At 45.2% G+C, this 11,587-nt stretch overlaps 1 protein-coding gene across 1 annotated transcript in view; it reads left to right on the top strand.

Moving 5' to 3' along the window:
• The first annotated feature begins 488 nt into the window (after positions 1–488).
• Positions 489–11,587, top strand: part of GTF2I (general transcription factor IIi) — a 78,593-nt gene continuing 67,494 nt past the window's right edge. The window contains exon 1 of the mRNA XM_042026582.1: positions 489–672. The gene's annotated coding sequence lies outside the window, so the exon portion shown is untranslated. The remainder of the gene's footprint in view (positions 673–11,587) is intronic.

Genomic DNA, 11,587 nt, shown 5'->3' with positions numbered 1-11,587 from the left:
GATAAGGGTTCTCGGACCCTCCTGGCCGCCCGTTCTCCGGGCGGAGCAGCCTTTGGGCCCTTTTGTTCTCTGGACAAAGTGTTGATTAGCAGCTCCTTGGGCCTCATCCTCTGCTCGCTCGGAGGTTATCTTACTCACACTTGCTAACATTCTTGCTAAAACGAGAGAAAACTACATCCACACAGCAAAAAGCATTTCTAACATTATATAATATCTACTTTAATACTTTGCGAGAAGCCACTACTATAATATATGTTTATAACAGTTGGTTCTGGAGAGCAGTTCTGGGCGTTCACCGTGGCCTATCCGTGCGAACAGGAGCTTACAGTGAGGGCCCGAAGCCCTCCCCGCCCCCGACCGGGCCGCACGAAGGGCGCGGCAGGGCAAGGCCGCCCATTCCCTGCCCGTGCCCCTGGCGCGGTGCCCGGCGGGAGCTCCGGCCCCGAGACTGCGTCTCCCGGCGGCCCCCGCGAGCGCCTGCGCCGCCGCGGCTGCGCGAGAAACCATCCCCCGCCCGCTGCGGCGCTGGGGTCAGCCCGATACCGCGCGGGAGGAACGGGGCCACTCGACAGCGGCGAGAGCCCGCGGGGAAACCGCCGCAGCCCCGGCCTTCCCTCCGCAGCCGTGCGGCGTCTCCAGCTAGAGGGACCGGACTGCCTGCGCCCGGGACTGGTGCGTGGGGGGCGGCGCCCGGGGGGGGGGGAGGCGGGTGAGTGGGAGGGCGGGTCCGGGCCCGGCGGGGCGGGGCGAGGGACGGACCGTGACGCGCGGCCCCGGAGGCTGTGGGGTTGTGAGGGGCTGGGCGGGGGGGGTCGGTGGTCGGGGCTGCTGCTCGCGCTGTTCTTTCGGGGGCTCCTTCCGCCGGCTCCGCCCGGCTCAGCCGCTGGCAGCAGGGGGCGCTGCCGCCGCACTACCGCGCCTCCCACTGGCTGGCAGGGCGGTGCGCGCATGCCCGAGCCCTGCGCGCGGCGGCGGCCGCCGGGCGCGGAAGGGAAGGGGCGGAGCGGGGCGGGTACATGAGCTGCGGGGAAAGCTGGGCTGGCCTTGGGACAGCGGCTCCTCAGGCCTGGCATTCGCGGCTGCGAGCGGGGGAGAGGCCTGGGTCCAGCTCGGGCCTGTGTACGGCAGCGCGCGGCGGTGAAGTGAGGAGCCCTCGCCTCACCCGAGGCAGGCAGCTGCGAGCCGCTGGGTAGAAAGTATGGAATCACAGAAAGCTCAGGGTTGAAAAGGACCTTAAAGATTATTTAGTTCGAACTCCCTGCCGTGGGCAGTGTGAGAAATAGAACTCAGTCTTCCACCAAATTTTGAAATAATAAGGGACAAAGTCAACAAGGCAAAAGGTAACAGCCCTGGGTGCATAGCCACAGCCAGGGCACACAATCAACAGTAGCAATCCCCCTTACACACCCCTGGGTATTGCATCAGGTAACAACATATTTATAAACCATTTTTCATATTAAAACCTTTTTTGAGCTAATTAGCATGGCTCCTCCCCCATCCCGCCTTTTTAGAGCGTGTGCAGTTGTCTTCGGAGAGGGCAGTTGCTACTTTTCCGTACATTCAAGAGGTTTTGATTCCCTCATTGGTTAGATGTTACCCAGTTACAACAATCCTCCTATCTCAATACAGAGTTCATGTTAAAAATAGCTCTAAACCTCAGTGAAAGTGAACACCCAGTCCCTCATAACAACGAAACCACTTCCACAGGGCCAACATTACAATGCACAACACATCTGTGAAAGCCAGCACTATAAAATGCATTTTTCACAGGCAGGGACACCTTCCACAAGACCAGGTCGCTCCTAGGGCTGCCCAACTTGATCATGAACACTTCCAGGGATGGGGCAGCCATAGCTTCTCTGGGCAACCTGTGCCAGTGCCTCACCACCTTCAAAATATCCCGTCTAACCCTGCCCTCTGTCAGTGTGAAGCCCTTCCCCTTAGTCCTGTCTCTCCAGGCCCTTGTTCAAAGTCCCTGTTTAGCTCTTTTGTAGGCTACCTTCAGGTTCTGGAAGGCTGCAATTAGGTCTTGGAGCCTTCTTTTGTCCAGGTTGAACATCCCAATTCTCTCAGCCTTTCCTCACTGAGTTGTTCCATCCCTCTAATCAACTTGGTGGCCCTGTGTGCGACAGCGTGGCTATTAGCAAAGAACAACTCTAGCTGACAACAAAGAATTGCTGCAGAAGCCTGTGTGCCTGGTGTTAAAGAGAGGTTGGCATATAACTGTACACCTGTATGGATCTATAACCTTATTAGACTCTCTCGGCTTCACAACAGTGTGTCTAATCACAAAATATTTTGGGTATCACCTGCTGTGTTGCCAGTTCTTTGTTTTCAGGCTTCTTTTACCAAAGGTTTGGTATGTGAGGTGCTTGAGAGAAACATCTGCATGGTGACTATTTCATGAGTGCAGCTGCTAATCACATAGCTGAGTTGTCAGTGTACAAGTCTTTCAGTCAGTATGTCACAATAAGGAGCAACTTTTAGACTCCTTTTTTAAATATACTGTTGAAGAATAGTTAGAGGATCAGGGACATGGATCATTGATAAAGCTGAAGGGTACAAAAGAGCTGTACAAGCAAAGGCCTGCATGAGAAAATGCCTGTGTGGGAAACAAGCCTGAGAACTAAAAGGGAGTTTTAAGGAGGTACAGTGCTGTGCTGATAAGATATACTGACCATGAGAGGGGAGGAAGAACTTTGATTTCTCAAGTTAAAACATAAATAGTAGAAGCTTGCCAAATGTAATCTTTTATCTAACCCAATTATGTAGAAACAAGAATGCGCTTTCATAAGTTTAAACCAATCAAGAACTGACAAGCATGTATACTCATACTATATAAGTGCCTCTCTATTATCAATAAACGAAGCTTGCTTTATCAATCACACTGATTGTCTGCATGTCTTCCCCTGCCAAAGTCAGCAAGACTATACCTAATATTTTTTTCTGCTTGTCTAACTTTAACACTGCATTTAAGATAACAAAATCCAGTAAAGCATTTTAATGAAATGAAAATCAGTAACAAAATTTTAAAAATAGACTTGTAATTCTGTTATGTAAATTGGATGGCTTAAAAGTTTGTCTCCTAAACAGCCTGGTACAGGGGACCCTAGGGACAACTGAGATACCACTACTGGTAAACTTTTTTCTTGTCCATCAGGACATGAAAACCTTTTCATAGAAGTTTGGTTGAAACTTGTGTTCCTCTGAAAAGATTGTATGTTTGTAATTTTTTGAGGAGAAAGTTCCTGACACATTCCCAAACTCTGGCTTGTTGCGTTGACTTTTATTTTTGGTCGCTGGACTTTTTATTCTGGGTGAAGAGAACCTCATAATAGGATTGACAGACGTGCCAATATTCTTCCTTTAATGCAAGGTAGGAAAGAGGATCTTAGTAATTATAGGCCAGTTAGTTTGACCTCGGTACCCGGGAAGGTAATGGAGCAGTTTATGTTGAGTGCCATCACACAGCACTTACAGGATGGCCGGAGGATCAGACCCAGCCAGCGTGGGTTTAGGAGGGGTAGGTCGTGTTTGACCAACCTGATCTCCTTCAATGACCAGGTGACCCACCTGGTGGATGCAGGAAGGGCCGTGGATGTTGTCTGTTTGGACTTCAGCAAGACCTTTGACACTGTCTCCCACAGGATACTCCTGGAAAAGCTGGCAGCCCACGGCTTGGACAGGAGCACTCTTTGCTGGGTTAAGGACTGGCTGGATGGCCGGGTCCAGAGAGTGCTGGTGAACGGTGCTGCATCCAGTTGGCTGCCAGTCACCAGTGGTGTCCCTCAGGGGTCTGTGCTGGGGCCAGTTCTGTTCAATATTTTTATTGACATGGATGAGGGTATTGAATCTTTCATTAGTAAATTTGTGGATGACACTAAGCTGGGAGCGTGTGTCGATCTGTTGGAAGGTAGGAGAGCTCTGCAGAGAGACCTGAAATGGTTGGGTGGATGGGCAGAGTCCCAATAGGATGAAGTTTAATAAGTCCAAGTACCGAGTCCTGCATTTTGGCCACAATAACCCCCTGCAATGTTATAGGCTGGGGGCAGAGTGGCTGGACAGTGCCCAGGCAGAAGGGGACCTACGGGTCCTGGTCAACAGTTGATTGAACATGAGCCAGCAGCGTGCCCTCGTGGCCAAGAAGGCCAACAGCATCCTGGCCTGTATCAAAAGCAGTGTGGCCAGGAGGACCAGGGAAGTCATTCTTCCTCTGTACTTGGCACTGGTGAGGCTGCACCTTGAGTGCTGTGTCCAGTTATGGGACCCTCAGTTCAGGAAGGACGTTGAGATGCTTGAATGCAACAAGACTGGCGAGGGGCTTGGAACTCAAGCCCTATGAGGAGCGATTGAGGGAGCTGGGGTTGTTTAGCCTGGAAAATAGGAGACTCAGAGGTGACCTCATCACTCTCTACAACTTCCTGAAAGGTGGTTGTAGACAGGTGGGGGTTGGTCTCTTTCTCCAGGCAGCAGCGACAGAATGAGAAGACACAGTCTTAAGCTGCACCAAGGGGAATATAGGTTGGATATTAGGAAAAAGTTTTTCATGGAAAGAGTGGTGAAGTACTGGAATTGTCTGCCGGGGGAGGTGGTGGAATCACCATCCCTGGATGTGTTTAAAAAAAGACTGGACATGGCACTCGGTGTTAGGGTATGGGTTGGACTTGATGATCTTAGAGGTCTCTTCCAACCTGGTGATTCTGTGATTCTGTGACATGTAATTGATTCCATGGAAGTCAGTGTTCTGGTTCATTTGGTTAAATGCAATAATAGGAACAAGGGAGAGAGCTGCAGAGGGAATGAAGTGACCAAGTGGAGGGGACTGATTACTGCTGAAGAGTGATGGGATGATTGGTTTCCCAGTCAGTGCCCTGATGTGTGCTGTGGTACGCAGCAGTACACCAAGGAGGACACAGGGCACTTGCCTGTGTGAAGCTACTGTGCAAAAGTGTCCGCTTTGGATACCAGCTGTAAACTGACCAGATGATTTTTTTTTCCCCAAATGAATGGGTGCTTAGTGTTGGATTAGCTCTTTGTGAGAGCCCCAGAAGAATGAAAAAGGTTTTGTTTGCCCTTAAACCTATCTGAGTCTTTGGTTTGCTGCATGTGACCATTGCAGTATGACACAGAAATACAAAGGACCAGCTGGCACTAGTGAGGACAGCAATTTCTCTCTCTGAAAAATGTGTCAGCACCAATGCTGTTATAATTAAAGAAATACCAATAGAGTTTAGATTAATTCACTTCTCAAATACTCTGTGTAAGTGTTGATGGACACACAGAGCTGAAGTAATTATTAGTCAACCTGATCATCATGTTGACTTAGTAAATATAATTACACTGGTAAAGACAGGAATTATCAGATGGTCAGGTGTGCTGTGATTAATATTTCATTTTGTTTACATGATTCCAGTGTAACTTATGAATGCCTAGATGCTGCAGTAGGACACTTTCCAAATAGCAGCTGCTGGAATTGTGTTTTACTCTTTTAATGGTTCTTAAGAGTATCAGAGGTCATGTAGGCTGACTAAAAAGTCATGGTGATGAGTACCATAAAATTACCTAGAAAAAAATGGAATTAGTTATCCTTGGTTTTGGGGAGGTCTCACAGCTGTGTGATGAACCGTCCCCCTCCTCCTCATCCTCCCCTAGCAAGCACTGCTGGTTTCTTGTGACTTGGTGCTGAATCAGTGCTGTTGGATGTGTTGGAACTGCACAATGCCCATTCTGTAAGAAGAACTGGAACACAACCAGCCTGGTTGTGCCAACTTTTACCAGTTCACTGACTGGCCAGGTATGACTTTGGGGCCACCAACTACCAGGGACCACCAAAGAGACCCCCAGGACAGAAAAACACATGCGTAAAGGGTAGGAAAAATATGTTAATGATTTGAGGAAAATGATTACCATATGTATGTTTATTCTGGGAAAATCAATGAATATAGTATATAAACTTTTCTGTAGTTAGCATGCACAATATTTCAGAGGAAATATCCCCTTGTGCATCTGTCTGAATAAAGAACGCCTGCTTCTTAATGCTACATTGGTGTTAAGGAGGTTTTTTATTTTTAACAGTTTTTGGTACCGTGAGCGCCCTTACTCTTAAGCTTATTGTGTGTATGCATGAGCGTCATAGTGGCAAGGAAGAAACTGAAAATTGTTGCTTACAGAGTATTTTTATAATTTTGATTATAAATGATGATCAATGACATGTTGTAACAGTGAAAATAGATCATCCTAATGCGACTGCATAGTTCAGCCATGGACAGATGCTGATTGGTGAAGATGAGACTCTCCTGAATCTGTGTGTGCTGTGGCTAGGGTGGATGTGTCACAGCAAATCAGAAAAACTGGTGGTGGTAGATTTGCACCCCAACAGTTTCTATGCTAGGATATCTGAGAGCTGTCAGACTGAACTACCTCTGTAACACGGGATCACTGGACCAAACTGCAGGAAAAGTAATGCAGATTTTTAGCCAAGGTCTGTTTAAAAAGATTCATTTGCAATTAACAGCTTGTAAGTATTCGTTTGTAGAATTTGGAATTGTGTTCTTTATATGATACAGAAATTGGCTAGAGAATATACTTACACAATTTGAAGTATCAGAAAGCAGGCATTCTTTATTACAGCACTGGATGCATTCAGAGGGTTTTTCCTCTAACTGAATGTGTGTTGTGAAACTTCACAACTTTATTCTATCATGTTCATACGTATTTATTACAGCATATTTCCTAGTGCATAAACATCGCTTTTCCTAGAACTGATTGGTATGCATCTGCCTTCAACTGGAAATCCTTTTATGGTCCTAGAGGGCCATCTAAAGGGATCTCAGGTGGTTGTACTCACTGAGTGCCCCCAATGTTACAGATGATCTTGCCTTGAACATCTCTTAGGACATGTACTCTTGTTCTTGTTAACAACTGTACCACAAAAACCACTATGTTCCTCATTATCTATTTCTCCACTGATTCCAGCTACATTTATCATCCTGTGTGTCTACTTCTACATTCTTTTATCTATTTTGCTAGTTAGTCTTTAAACTCTGTTTTGCAACTTCAAGGGAACTGAAAGTTTCTATCCTCCATGTTGTCTATCAGTCAGGACAGTATTTGGCAGAGTTAAATATTCTGAATTGTATCTTGGCCCAGAAGGCAAAGAAGCCAAGAGGTGAAAGCTGCAACAGCCAAGATTAGTCTAGTTTAGTTCGATTATTTTTTTATTAATTATTTTTTATATTAATTATGTATTTTGTTGTGTTCCGTCTTTGTAATTGTCACTGAAAATCAGGAAATAAACTCTCCAACCAGTTTGTTAGGTTAGAAAGTCGACATTGCTTTATTCAGCACTGAGGTACATGGGAGATTGCTCCACCAAACATGTACCCCAATTATCAAAACTTTTAACTATTTATACATTTTAGCAAACAAAGGAATTAGTGTTCATTGGCTACAAGCTATATAGTTGTCTTATTAATAAATATTCTGTCTTCTATTATTTAATGATTTCTTGCTTCTCATTCTAATTAGTCCACATTTTCACTCTTTTTGTTATATTTTTCCCAGATAGGGAGAGTTACAGTACAGTTGCTGAATTGTCTTTGTTAATTTTTTCGTTTTCTCTGGTATCTGCAAGATACCCTTGTGGTCCATAAATTCTGCATTCCTGGTGTCCACTTCTCAGAAGTGTATCTCTCTCCCAGGCTTTCTTAACTTCCTTCCCCAGGTCTGAGAGCATCGAAGCATGTCAAGCCCTAAACTTTAGTTTGCTTTTCTAACACATGAACATCACCCACATCTTTCCCATCAGTGATTATCTGTTTCACAGGTTAAATCTTCCTTCTTGTTGATTAGGTCCCTACAATTTCCAACACTGCTGCATAAACTCCTTTTTAAAGAAATAGCACTTGTTTGGTACCGTCATGAAACATGTAGTTTTGTACTCTGCTGAAATAACTTTTTCTCCCCAGATAGTGACCCATGGGGATCTAGCAGGAGCTGTTTGTCTTTCCCTATGGGAATATATCTTCAGTGGTTTGTAAAGTTGAGTTCACACAAACTTGCATCCAACTGTATTTTAGGGTTCTCGGGAGTTACCTTCTTTTTCATCAGTGTGTCAGGATTTGGTTTAGTGTTTGTAATGCTGGGTAAGGGGTAGCAGAGAGGTGTATGCTCTGGCATCCACAGCTGCTTTTCTGGAGAGTTGCAGAAAAGGGATAGATGTATCATTTTGGGAATACCTGCTTGCATGCCTCTGGTGAAGGGTAAAAACTATTGCTTATTAAGACTCTTCTCTAAGAAACACGTATTCTTTCAATCCCCACCCCAGTTTTCCATATGTATTCTTTATATGTTTATATGTTTAAATAATGTATTCTTTATATGTTTTCTTTCTTCATAAAGCTGAAGTATTGTTTTGCTTTTACTTTTTGTGTGTCAGACATGCAATTCTAGAGAGGGTATCTGTTACCTCTGGGTTTCTCAAGGTTGGCATGTCTGCCTCGTGTGAGTACAGGAGCAATGGAAAGTAACTGTGCCTTGTGTTTTTGTTCTCTCTTGTCCCAAGTATTGCAAGTGTTTTTGTTCTGAAAAGTAGAAGTCATCAAGAAACATGAGGAGTGACATACGTGTTGGTTTGGTGTGAGAGACTGGAATTTTAAAGGTTAGTGATTCAAACAAGTGGAAGTTTGCAAAAGCAGCAGGTGCTTTGCTGAGGCCAGGTTTGTACTTCCTAACCAAAGGGAAGGAGAGATTTTGGGTATGTGGTGATTAAACCTCTGATCTGTATAAGAAGAGCCCAGGTGCAGAGGGAATGTACACCCACCACAGGAGGATGACTAAGACAAATCGACCTTTGTTTAACTGACAAGATGGATTTTAATCCAGATGGGGGAGAAGGCTGGTAAGAACCATCGGAGACCGTCAAAGTGCCTCCAGACTCATTTCTGAGGCCTTCCACAATAGGATTGTGCATGACCAGCAGTGTTGCACCAGACACTGTAAATCTCCTCCCTTCAGGGGAGGCATTTGGGTGTTCCCACCTGAACTGAACTTACACTAACCCATTGAACTCCATGTTTCACGAGCTTCCCCTACCCTTGATGGATCAGGACTACAACCATCACTTTGACCAACAGATATCTAAGCTGTAACAATCAAATCTTGTTGCTGGATCCATGGGTAGTGATATTTATCCTCTCCACTATCTACTCTTATCCTTTCTTCCCCTTTCTTTCTTTTCCTTATGTATTTTCTTGTATGGCATCTTTGTATTTCTATATTGTTATATTAATGTAGATAATAACCGAAACAGCTACATACCTATTTTCCATTGCAACTAAATTGTTCTAAAATAAACCTGCCATATACATACATAAATATATATGTATACTTATATATATATATATGTACTGATCTTTCACTGTTCATTCACTCTAATCTGCCCCAGAGGGCCTATTAACATGAACCTCATTTACTCTGCCTTAAGGGGTGGATTGTAACATTTGGTCTTTAGTTTTTTCCTTCTAAAAGGAAAATTCAGGGATTTTTTAGCTCAGTATTGTGGTGGTCTTCACCTTAGGCGATGTGCTGGTCCTAACTGGGATAATTAGTTTTCTTACTAGCTGGTAAAGGACCCTGTTTTGGATTTCTTCTGGAAACAGTGATGATAACTCAGGGATGTTTTCATTATCTCTGAGCAGTATTTGCACAGAGCCAAGACCTTTTCTACTTTTCACCCCACCAGTGAGGAGGCTGGGGGTGCGCAAGGAGTTTAGGAGGACACAGCCGGGACAGCTGACCGCAGGGCCATCGCAGATGGCGTGGTGTCATGCTCAGCATACAGAGCCAGGGGAAGAAGGGAGGGGCGGACATTCAGAGTGATGGCATTTGTTTTTCCAAGTCACCGTTAGATGGGATGGAGCCCTGGTGTCTTGGTTCAAGACAATTTTAAGAGGTAGACACTCTCATTAAATGAGTTACCTCTGCTTAGTTTCAACCCATCCCTTTCTACCAATAAAGAGAAAATGAATATGAGCAGAGATAAATGAAAAAACAACAGTTTACTAACAAGCAACAGGCAAAAAAATAACAGCAAATAATCACCAGGTACAAAATTGCTAAATCTCACCAACTGCTGGGGAACAAAGGGGCACCCAAAATGGCAGAAATACGCCTTCCAAGATGGTGCCTGCCACAGGTGAGCACGTGTAGGGAGGCAAAGGGAAAATGGTATCTGACCCTTCCCCCAAGAAGATGGCCTTCGCAGGCAACTGTGTGGTCTGGGAGACAAAGGGGAAGGATGGTGGCAAACCGTCCAGGAAAGGTGAGAGCTTACAGAGCAGTGCTAGTGGCAGGTAAGAATTGCTGGGGTGTGTGAGATCAGTGCTACTGCTCACTGAACATGCTGGATTCTGCCAGTGTTGGTGCTGACTGCCTCAGGTCCCTGCTCTGATGGCGGAGGGAGAACTGACTCTCCACACCGACAAGCAGTGCCTGAGCCTGGATCAGCTTAGGCTTTGTGTGGCTGACAGGTGTTGCAAAATTCACTCTGAAATGGTTTCTGATTGCTAAATGCAGTTTATCTGAGTTGCTACTGTTGCAAGCCCAGAAAAACTCAAGGGAAACAACCCCCTCATTAGCAGAACCTCAACCTTGAGCAAATGCTACCAGGCAAGAGAGCTCTTTACCCAAGCCTGAAACCACGAGGCCAGAGTGTGCTTTGCTTCAGTGCTCAGACTTAAAAGCCAGGGCAGCCCTCAGCCCTGTTTCTGGCCACGGCACCAGGCCTTAAAGTAGCAATTTTGGGCACAGATAGATATGGAATACAATAACATTTTGGGTTACCTACAACGCCTGGGGATGGCCAAACACCTGCCTGAGGAAGCAGCTGTTTGGGGCTAAGTTGTAGCTGGGGTTAGATCACAGGCAGGAATGTATTTGCAAGGCTTTACATGGGCAAAGGCACATCTTGGCGAAGTTAAACCAAAGAATTATAGATAGTTATGACTAACTGATCTGGAAGTTTTAAGATTATTAGATAGTGGTACTCTGTTCAAAAGATGTTTTTGAAATTGGTGTTACTATGTAGCACGTGTTTGGAAAATAATTGCAGCAAGTAGTGCTTAGTCTTGTGAATTCCGAAACATAGACAGTGTTTAGTCCTATATTCACCTGGGTGTGCAAGTGGATATCTTAGCCTTGACAATAAAGACTGTGTGCCTGATGAGAAGGTATATTTTCAGCAGATCACATAGCTGGAATGCAGTCAAAGAGAAGGAACTGGTTTTAGAAGGCTTGTGACCATAAAAAAATAAATGTGAGGAATGGGGTGTTCCCCAAATGACCACCAGAGACCCTCAAGAAACTCCAACTCTAATGTAAATGAATTCTGAGAAGGGATTTAAAGATGTAAAAGAATTCATGGGAATGTTTGGCAATACGTATGATTCCAGGGAAATGTGATGAATGTGTATTAATTGCATAGATATAAACTGGTATGTTAGATGGCTGGGGGTGTGTGGATACAAATATTGCTGCTAGCAAGAATTTTTCTTGCTTCTTTCCAGTCCCATGAGATACTTTTCTCTCT

Source organism: Corvus kubaryi, unplaced genomic scaffold, assembly GCF_017639235.1.
Source record: "Corvus kubaryi isolate FWS band 111438036 unplaced genomic scaffold, C.kubaryi_AGA036_p1.0 37284, whole genome shotgun sequence".
NCBI lineage: Eukaryota > Metazoa > Chordata > Aves > Passeriformes > Corvidae > Corvus > Corvus kubaryi.
Note: the sequence above shows the minus strand (reverse complement) of the source record. Positions and strands in the feature narration are given on the sequence as shown.